Source organism: Acinonyx jubatus, chromosome A1 (genome assembly GCF_027475565.1).
Source record: "Acinonyx jubatus isolate Ajub_Pintada_27869175 chromosome A1, VMU_Ajub_asm_v1.0, whole genome shotgun sequence".
NCBI lineage: Eukaryota > Metazoa > Chordata > Mammalia > Carnivora > Felidae > Acinonyx > Acinonyx jubatus.
In genome coordinates, this window is record NC_069380.1 from 10,055,085 (window position 1) to 10,066,147 (window position 11,063).

Here is an 11,063-nt window from a genome sequence, read left to right on the forward strand (position 1 = left end):
TTGGGTTTTGGGGGAGTAGAGGAGGTGATACCCTATTTTCTTATTTCTATATCTTTGCACGCACTGTTCCCTTTGCCTACAATGCTCTCTTCCTATTTTTTGCTTAAGAAATGACTCTCTGAATCCTGATTTTTTTTTAACGTTTATTTATTTTTCAGACAGAGAGAGAGAGAGAGAGAGAGAGAGAGAGAGCATGAACGGGGGAGGGGCAGAGAGAGAGGGAGACACAGAATCGGAAACAGGCTCCACGCTCCGAGCTGTCAGCACAGAGCCCGACGCGGGGCTCGAACTCATGGACCGCGAGATCATGACCTGAGCTGGTCGGAGGCCCAACCGACTGAGCCACCCAGGCGCCCCATGATTTTTTTTTTTAATATCCTCAGAATCTAGTACCATGTGCATGACTGCATGACACGTGCAGGTGACAAATAAATGTTGTTGAATGAATGGATGACATGAAGGCGGTGTGGCCACCGTGCACTTGAAGGGGTCTGTCCTAGCTTTCCTAGAAATTAAGAGGTGCTTCTTTTAACCTGACAGCGGTCTATGGTTACCTGGAGCAGAGAACTAATCATTTTGCATCACCTCATTTGCTTGTTTGTGACCCCGCTAAACAGCGAATGCTGTGAGGGCAAGGTAACATACCTTTCAGCTCTTGGAGGCCTCAGCATCTGGCACCGCCCTTGGTATACCACTGGTGCTCAACCTGTGTTTCTTCTATGAGTGAGTCAACGTGTGGAGGAAGCAGGCAAGTGTCTGTCAGAATCCCGCATCATCACACTGAGAAGGCAGAGCCTTGGGCAAAATCCATATGCATAGACATATCCCCACCCCAGCTCTGGACTGGAAGAGAGACCATCTGATGGCCCACGTCCTGCCTGAGGGCCAGCTCCTGCGAGGGCTTGCGATGATGCGTGACCCTTGCCGGATACACCTTGTCTGGAGCTCCAAGATGCCCCGGTGTACCCACAGCTCTCCTCCACTCTGCCTTGTGGTGACAAGGTGGTCGAGGTGGGCAGCCTGAGCCCAGGCAGCGATTTCTCCCATCCTGAGCTTTTCTGTTTCCAGTTCCATCTCTGGCCCTAGGCTCTTCTTGAGTCCATCCCTCTGGGTGTTTTGGTTTGTTTGGATATCCATTTCAAAAACACTTGTTCCATATTATGTGCATGGTATTGTCTAGTTGCCATGGTGAAGTCTGCACTGTCAGCCGCATCCAGGAGGACGATACGTCTCCATTGGAGCATGACTTAGAAGGAACTGGGGCCGCACTGAGTTCCACAGCCAGGGTCTTTGCTCACAACCTCTACACTGGCACGGAGTGTTGATTCACCAAGGGGCAATGCCTTGGTGTCGTGAACACCCAGGCATTATCTTATTTTTACCCTTTTACTGCCATTACTACACAAAGGCAAACACACCCGGGACTTGTAAGAGAAAAGGTAGCATCTCACTCCCCCAGATAGACATATAACCTTTCCATTTCTGTTGAAGCTACCTTCTGCATACATTCCTGAAATTACAGAAGCTTGGGGTTTGAAATGACTTTAGAGGTTACCGAGTATATAACCCCTTCCATGCTCAAATTTTCTTCTCTGAGAAGCCATGAGTCAGCATATACCTGAATACCTTCAGCTAAAGAAAACACGGTGCTTTACAAGGCAGCCCATTTCAAGGTTAGAGAGCTCTGACCTTAGGAACTTTTTCCCCTTTATGAACTGAAATTGGTCTTTCTTGACATTTTACCCATTAGCTCAGTTCTTTTGAGCCACATAACAAATTAGTACAAGCCTAGAAGTTTAAAACAATATTTATTTATTTATTTATTTATTTATTTATTTATTTTAAGAGGGGGTGGGGAGGAGAAAGGGCAGAGAGAAAGGGAGAGAGAGAATCCCAAGCAGGCTCTGTGCTGTGGGCTCAGTCTCACAAACCGTGAGATCATGCCCTAAGCTGAAGTCGAGAGTCGGACATTTGACTGATGGAGCCACCCAGGTGCCCCCAGCAATCCATATTTATTATCTCACATTTTTTGTGAGTTAGGAATCTAGTCATGACTTAGCTGGGTTCTCTGCGGTAGGGCGTCTCATGAGCGTCTCATGAGGCTGCAATCAAGGTGGTAGCTCTGATCGGCGTCTCATCTGAAAGCTTGACTGGGGAAGGATCCACTTCCGAGGACACATGGTTGTTGCCAGGCTTCATTTCCTTGCTGGCTGTTGCCCAGAGGCTGCCCTCAGTTCCTTGCCATGTGGACCTCTCATTAGGGCAGCTGACAACAGAGCAGCTGGCCTCATCAAAGCTAGCCAGGAAGAGAGCCTGTGAGCAAGGCCCAAGTTAGGTTCTCATGTAATCTAATCATAGAAATGACATTACCCTCTACATTAAGGTATTCTATTGGCTACAAGCCAGCTGCTCAAGGGGAGGGGATCACATAGGCCATGAATACCAAGATAGAAGTTCTAGGAGCCCCAGTATCTCATGGGGAAAGAGTTTTAGGGTCAGCACACTGAACTCCAACTAACCACCCTATTCATGTTTTGGAGCAGGCATTCCAGAGATCTTTGAGTATGGTGCATTTTAATATGAAATTTATAAATTGGAAAAATTAAGATTTCCTCTCCTTCATCCTCTCCCCCAACAACCTAGTAAAGAGTTTACTCCTGTGCCATCTATAAACGGGGTTTTTTTTCCTTCCTTTCCAGAGGATTGAACAAATAGAACAGCTTTTCATGAAAATAGACTATGAATCAGTGGGCAGAACTGAATGGGTAAGTTGGGTTATGCTTTATAGTCAAATTGAAGATTAGTAAGGAAAACACAAAAACTGTTGGTGCCAAGTATGATATGTCCCTCAGTGCCTTCATCTACTTGAAACTGATCTGAGAGGATATACTTGTTCACAATTTTCAAATTTCATAAGGTCAGGTTAAACTCGGAATAGTTTAACTGGGGATTTCAGTAGCGAAGGCAAGTTTCAAGAAGAGTGTCCTAAAACCGGAGAATAAAGGATACATTTGTCACCTTACCCCAAAGCAAAAGTGAAACATCTGAGCAAGAAATTCTGTGACGTAATTGGATCAGTTAATACATGTCAAGTGTTTAGAACAGGGACAGTCACAAAGTAAATTCTCAACATATATCATCATCATCATTATTATTAATGTTACCTAATTTTGATTGTATAAGAATAAGGAGCTGAGACATCTGCTTTAAACATTCTCTGCCTTTGTGTCTGTCAGTGCCCTTCTATTGTTCCAGGATGAATTAAGTTCTAAAATGACTTCTCTATTCAGACCTGGGGCCAATTCTCCAACCAAATCAATACAAGTGTTTACATTGCCATCTGATTTGAATAGGAAATCAGGATTCCAGAGAAGAGAAAGCTCTAGCGCCTTGGGGCTTTGGGGGCAGTGGAGAGAAAAGAGATGTTCCCAGGCCCTACAGGTCCCCCCCCCCCCCCCCCCCCCCCCGCCCTGTGCCTATGACCATAGTTCTTCCCCCTAGGTATACCGCTGAGATTCTAAATGAGGCATATATCCTGGTGGGTGGGAACTGGGCAGTGGGATCAGTAAGGACTCGAGTCTCTGGCCAGCCACTTACCAGTTGTTTGATCTTAGGCAAGCTATGTAGCTTTTCAAAGCTTGGGTTTCCAAATGTGTAAATGGGAAGAACAGTGGTACCTATCTCATACAGTTATCATGAGAATTGTGAGGAAGATCTAGTTTGCGTGGAACATTGCATACTTTCAATCACCACCACCACCATCTTCTTTAGAGAGACAGAGAAAGAGACTGGAGGTGGGGAAGGGAGCCCAAGCTGGGTGACAGACCTCCAGCCCCAGCTGAACAGGCACACCCAATTATTACTCTTGAGTTTTTGGCATACAAATGAACCAGTTTCTACAAATAATTAGGTCGTGTCCAAGAAAGGAATTATCCATACCCTGATGGTAAAGAGAACTTTTGAAAGGAAGAAGGGTAGTAGATGTTTAATGAACCTCCTTTTACCCTCCAGGATGGCTTCTGCACATATCTGCAGCTCGAGTATTCAGAGCAAGCGGATGCTTTGGCCCGACAGAAAGAGGTTTCCTTCCATCTGCCTGCTGTGCTGCTGAAGTTGAAAAGAAGAAAGAGAGTTTCTGTATGTGATTTTCATTTGATAAGGATGCTGAGTGCTCTAGTTTGATTTTATTTGCTATTTTAAACTGCTCTTCAAGTGGCATGATTACAGAAATTGTGTCCTTGAATGTAATATATTCACGTTGTCTTTTGCTAGTCTATAGAATGCAAATAAAATATGATCTCTATATGTAGTACAAGATAATGCTTCATTTTGCTTCTAAAATCAGATGGAGTAATGAATTACACATGATTCCATCATGGAATTTGTCGTATGTCTTAATGAATGACAAATGGAAAAGAATTTTCCTTCTCTTTTTTTTTTTTTTTTTTTTTCCTGTTAAATGATTATTTCAGTTTAGGTAGCTAGCTATCCTAGGGTTTGTCTTCAGAGAACTTATTGAATCACAGAATCAGAAATTCAGAAGGCAAAAAGCATCTGGGAAGTAGACTTAGGATAGGAATAAAAATGCCTGACCTATTTCAGAATATATGCTCTCTTTAAAGTCTTTATTATTATTGTTATCTCATTCAACAAATAGTTGAGTCTCCGACATAGCCTAGGCTCTCTGCTGGGTGCTGGGGGTATAGAAACTCACCTTTGCCCTCTGGAAACTTATCATCTACACTAGAAGTTCCTTGCAATCTTAAACCCATTAGGCTGTGAAATAAGCCTGCCCTAGAGAGAGGGAATAAAGGTGGCTCTTTGAATCTATGTAGTAAGTTCTTTCTACTTGAAGGAGAACATCAAATTTTTAAAAACTATCATTTTTTTTTAAAGTTTTATTTATTTTTGAAACAGAGAGAGACAGAGCATGAGCAGGGGAGGGGCAGAAAGAGAGGGAGACACAGAATCCAAAGCAGGCTCCAGGCACCGAGCTGTCAGCACAGAGCCCGACGCGGGGCTCGAACTCATGGACTGTGAGATCATGACCTGAGCTGAAGTCGGACGTTTAACCAACTGAGCCACCCAGGTGCCCCTAAAATCTTTAATTTTAAGCACACCTACTGTCTTATGAAATTGTCCTATTTAAAAAGGCGTATCTTTGTTTATTTCCACTCTTCCGCACATTAGGACAAGTCCATCAGCCGGAAGCCCAGGTGAGTGACAGATGTCATCAGCATGCCACAGTACAACAAACTGATCATAGCAACTGGGTGAGTGTCTGCAGCTCTTCAGTTGGAAGGAAACAGTCGTGGTATGACATCCATTTCCATGTGTGTTTACACAGCCACGTACACATTTATGGTATTTAAAAGTCCTGAAGCCCTTTTTAAAAAATGCTGGCACTCATAATATCAATCAAAGCTACTTTGCAAAGTTATGGCCTTGGTTGGCCCATTGCAATGATGTCATTGCCTCAAACACGGGCAAGAGGCCCTCTTTTGGAATACTTCCAGAGTGAAAGTATGGGCCAGATGGGGATAATATCAGTCTTGTGACCTTTTAGCACATCTTATTTCAGATTCAACATAATATTCCTATTTTATTATCCACCAAAATTCAGTCCAAAGTGCTTTGGACAGATTCAAAAAAGTCAAATCCCCAGTAAAAAATGATGCTCGTTGCTGGAGAGCCTCAGAAGAATGGGTCTGGGGCTGGGAAGGAAGATCCCGAAGGTTTTGCTCATGGCAATGTAAGGAAAATGAATGGGCACCACCCTGGGCTGCTTGGTTACCTCAGTCATGGCCTGGGCAAAGGGGGTGTGGCTTGGTGGGAAGGAAATTGGGAAAATTCCAAATCAACGGGGAAACAAAAGCAAGTTCAGCAGGAGGGTTAGGGGTACAGGGTCGGGGATGGGAAATGTGATCGGGGCAGAGAGACCGAGGCCTCTGGGGGCAAGACTGAGGGAAGGGGTGGAGCTTGAAAGGAATTCCCACAGCCCCGCCTACTGGGACTCCCCCTGACTCCCCGCAAGCTGGAGGTTCTCTCTTCTCCACCTGATCTCTTCCAGAGGCCTCTGGTTTCCTAGGCTTCAACCATTTTAATGAACAGTTAATCCAACCTCAGATCATCGAGGCTACTAAATACAATTAAATTTAATAATTAAAATATATTTGTTAATATATTAAAATGTATTCATATAATTAATATTAACTACTAAAAAGCAATAAACCTGGGTGTATACTTTCATCCGTCCCAGTTTGATTTTAAAAGCCATGCTTGATAATGTAATTATCATGTGTTTTGCACACGTAGCAGTTCAGAGATTGCAGTCACCTACTAGAGATTCTGAGCTGACAATTCAGAAGATGAGGCAAGGCTTATGACAGCAGGAAGCCACCTGAGCTGCAGGGCAGGTGAAAAGGAGGTGGAAAAAAGGACATTTCACGCTGAGGGAAAGACAAGGCTTTGGAATTTAGAGAGTGACCCCTGTTTGTTCCATGCCAACAGGTCAAAGCAGTAAGTTGTTTTTCTAACACCCACAGTCAGCTCCAAAGTAGACAGGCTAACAGAGGAAGGAAGGGGTCAAGGGTGCAGGCTGGAAAGGTGGGACATTAGGGGAGCACCGAGTTAACCCCTTAGTCTACAGAAAGAGGCTTGGCCCTCCACTTTGCAGATCTTTATTATATGCAGTAAATAACAGCCCACATTTTGAGCCCTTAGGAAATCCCAAGTCCTGGACTAATCACTTTCGCACACGTCCTCCCATTTAACTCTCCGGAAAGACAGGAACTGGTAGGATCCCCATTTTTACAGGTAAGGGGCCGAGTGGTGAGCTGGGATGTAATGCCCCAACTACTGGCCTGTGCCAGCCTCCTGATGGTCAAGGACAGGCCAGGCCGGTTTAGAAGCAGGCAGAAGACATGCCCCCAAACGGTAGGATAGCAGAGGGAGGCCTCAGGTTCAGCTAGAGGGGTTGCTTGGTATGACAGGTGTTTTACTGATCAGGGGTCTCTGTTTTGTGGAATCCATGGAATATAAAATATGTTTTACAAAAGTGAAGTGAGGAGTGTAAGTTTACTCCAGCTGTGCTTGATCTTTGAACAGAAACCGTGAAATCCAGCTCTATGAACTCTCCAACCTGGAGCCTTACTGTCACATCGGCGGCCTGGAAGCTGTCCCTCTGAGACTGGACTACTGGTAAGAGCATCTCCAGAGCCAGGCGGGCCTCAAGGGGGCGCTCTCACCTGGTCAGCGGGGCCTTCCCTCCTCTCCCCTTGGGCAGTTATGTTCAGTTGTGTTCAATCAGTATTGAATCAGTAAATGTCAGTATCAGTTTCAGTAAATGTCAGGGTTTCCATGCAGCCTGTGGTGACCACATCACACATCACAGTACTGCCCAGGAAGGAGGGCCCTTCTTGCATCTAATAAGGAAAGGGAAGTCTAGAGATGTGAAATGATTCTTAGAGGCATGCAATTATGAATTAATCTGTGTCTTCAATGTGACTGGATTAACTTTCCTGAAACTCGACTCGGACCATGTTAGTCTGCTTTTTAATGGTTGCCAATTCTCTCTCCAAAAATATCCACACCTTTAAGAGAGCATCCAAACCCCCCTCTGCCTTTCCAGCCTTCAGCCCCCCTGAAGCCTCAGGCCTCCCAACCACCAACATAGCTAGAGACGTCTCAAGTTGGGTCAGGCATCGTCACCACCACGCTGCTCCCAATGCTTCCCTCTTCCCCAACCACCCATCCCATCATGTTTCTTGAGCACCTACTGCACATACTCGTTGGATGTAGGACCTGTGCGTGAATGAGACGAGATTCCCAGTGTTGCACAGTTGGTGGTTCCTACTGAAATCCTACCATTCTTCATGGTCCTAACCTTCGTGGATTCCCCTGATTCTCCTCTGTACCCAAAAACCAATGTCCCCTGGAAGCTTCCCCATCCTTCGGATGTGGTGGTCCCGCATGTCGCTGGGGCACAGGTCCCAAGTAACTCTCAAGTGGCACCAGTGCCTTCGTCTCTGCTGTGTGCTCTCTGACCCCTGCCCAGTGACCGGCAGGCACATAGCAGGTTCCCAAGAAATGTTTGTTGAGTGACCAAGTCAGAAAACTCTTATTTAAGTGGATGAAAGGAGGCTCCGGTTTTATTTTGCCTTTCGCTTCCCCCTCTTTCTTTTTCTTCTTCTTATGAGATAGAAGCCTTTTAGATGCTCAACGATTTCAATAAAATATGTCTTTCAGTTCTCTTCTACCAGTCATTTTTGTATTTTGAGAAATAGGGAGAAAAGTTGATGGATTAAAAAACATGTTTTTAATGTTTTATTTATTCTTGAGAGAGAGAGAGAGAGAGAGAGACAGAGCACAAGCAGGGGAGGGGCAGAGGGAGAGAGGGACACAGAATCTGAAGCAGGCTCCAGACTCTGAGCTGTCAGCACAGAGCGTGACGCGGGGCTTGAACTCACAAGCCATGAGATCATGACCTGAGCTGAAGTCGGACGCTTTACCGACTGAGCTACCCAGGCACCCCTAAAATGTTGATGGGTTTAGAAGAAGTGGTTGGAAAGCAAACTTGTGGCCAAGTGGGTTCTCATAGAACAAAGCAAGGGAGAGAGAACCAGACCCGCCTGGCCTCCCTCTTGTGTAAGGCAGAGCCATCCCCCGGAAGGCCACGGAGCCCCAGCTGTTGGACTGCCCTTCTTCATCCCTATCAGAAGCCCCATTCCTGTGCCAAAGGTGGCCTCTGCCCATAGTTCATGATGAGGGCCTGGGGACTTTCCCTGCACTAAGGGGCCCACATGACCATGGCACCTCATTGAGTTGTGTGTAGTGATTCATTGCCTTTTACCCAAGACATCACACAGTTTCCTTGAAAATGAAAGACTGAGTTGTCACTGCTTTCAAGGAAGGACACTTTGATGAGCAAAGAAAGATGACACCTTGAGGGAACTCATTCGTCCAGGCAAAGAGAGTGCAGCTCAGCAGGCTATGCTTGTCTCTTGCTCCCCTGGTCCCCTAACAAGATATCAACGCCCATCAGCCCAGCTCAGGAAGCTGGGCTTCTCCTGGGATGGATTGGGGACCCTGGAGAAGGCAGGACAGGGTGATGGATCCAGAAGTCAGCCCTTTTAGTTATCTCTGGGGACCTGGCCAAGTCATGTGTTCGGTCTTGAGGTCGGGTGGCTCATGTGCAAAACAGAGATGGTAGTTGTGCCTCCGGGCAGTGTGGTGAAGTCAGAAGGGCACACTGCAGATAAAGGCCTTAGCACAGTGCCCAACAGAGCACCTACTCCCTTCTTCTTCTCACCCGATGTGCTGTGAGCCATGAGAACAATGCTTGATGGCCCCCAGGGCTTCTGTCCCCCTAGAGCTCTTCAGACTCCTCTCATTACACTCTGCACTCTCTCTCAACTCTCAGGCTAGCCTCTCTGGCCTCATTCAGCTCCTCAGCCTTGCTCAATACTTTTGCCCTTCAGGGCCTTTGCACATGCTGTTCCCCTTGCCTGAAAGACCTCCACTCCCACCTTTCCCTTCAGATCTGAATTTAAATCTCATCTCCTCTGACCATCCTTTCCTAATGGCCTTACCAAACTATGTCCCCACTGACCTTGTTCATTTTCTTTATTGCACATATTATGGGCTATGAGTATAGATGGTGAATTCTTTGTCTACTGTCACTAGACCGGGAGAGCAGGACCACATCTGTCTTGTCCCCCCTGGAAGCCCATACCTATTGCAGGGTATGATACATGATAGCTGTTCAGTATTTTTTTAAAAAATTGAATAAGCAATCAAAACTTTAGTCTCTTAAATCACATGTCGCTAAGATTCATGTTAGGTTGTCTAAACTCTTCGTGCCTTAGTTTCCATGTCTATAAAACTGGTAAATAAAAGTAGCACCCACTTCATTGGGTTTTTGGGAAGATTTCATGAGACAGGACTTGTCAAGTACATGTCTGGCACACAGAAAGGGCTCTTTAAATTCTGGTTTCCGTCATCATCATGATTAGATGAACTCTTGACAAGAGAGGGCTAAATGGAGAGCACCCTAAATTAATAAAGACTCTAGTCATGAGGACCTTGTTATGCCTCATCACTCCTGGGGCTTGGAAGTGTGTGTGTGTGTATGTGTGTGTGTGTGGGAAGGGGGTCCTTTGCTATGGGCTAGGGATTCAGGAGCTGAACACACAGGACCCCTAGCCTCAAGAGGAGTATAGTCCAATGAATCTGAATATGTTAGTTGGCTTGGGCTGCCATAACAAAATATCAGAGTCAGCAGCTTTGACAACAGAAACTAATTTCCTCACAGTTCTGGATGGAAAATCCAAGATCAAGGTGTGAGCTCGTTCTGTTTCTTGTGAGGGCTCTCCTCCTGACTTGCAGATGGCTACCTTCTCACTGTGTCCTCACATGGCCTTCCCGTGGTGTAGATACATGGGAAAGAGAGAGATGTGTGGTTAAGGGCACTAATCCTATCATGAGAGTCCTACCTTCATGAGTTCATCTAACCCTAATTGCCTCCCGAAGGCCCCATCCCCAAATACCACCACATTGGGAATTAGGGCTTCACCATATGAATTCTGGAAACACAAATATGCAGTTCACAACAGGGAATATTGACTGACATGGGTGTGCACTCTAATCATGGCATCTGTCTCCTGCTGAGAGGATGGAGTCAGTGGTATTGGCCACACACAAGTCGCATCAATGAATGGGGCTGTTTGTCGATGATGTCATTCTCTAACAGCCCCTCCTCTGTTGTAGGGCTGTCCCAGGAGACTAGGAGTGAGGTTCCAGATACTTCTCTGCTCCTGTGAGGTGAAGACTAGTTTGTTTTTTTTTTCTTTCATTCTCCCTCTGGTGTTTAGCTTTCAGACACACCCAACAAAAAGCCAATTTGAAACAGCACTTATAACCCATTATAACCCCCACAGACTGGGCATGGGGGTGTGTTGGATGGAGATGACCCTATGTATGTCACCCTAAAACCTCACTTAAGAGTTGCTGGCTTGATTCCTTACTGATTCCTTGCTAGGCAACCAGCACATAAACTTTGTATT

General features: G+C 45.8%; 1 long non-coding RNA gene across 1 annotated transcript; it reads left to right on the forward strand.

Moving 5' to 3' along the window:
* Positions 1-450: 450 nt before the first annotated feature.
* LOC128313769 (uncharacterized) lies at positions 451-4,320 on the forward strand. Its single transcript, XR_008294828.1, has 2 exons — positions 451-2,765; positions 4,012-4,320. It is a non-coding gene; the product is annotated as an uncharacterized LOC128313769 (long non-coding RNA).
* Positions 4,321-11,063: the final 6,743 nt, after the last annotated feature.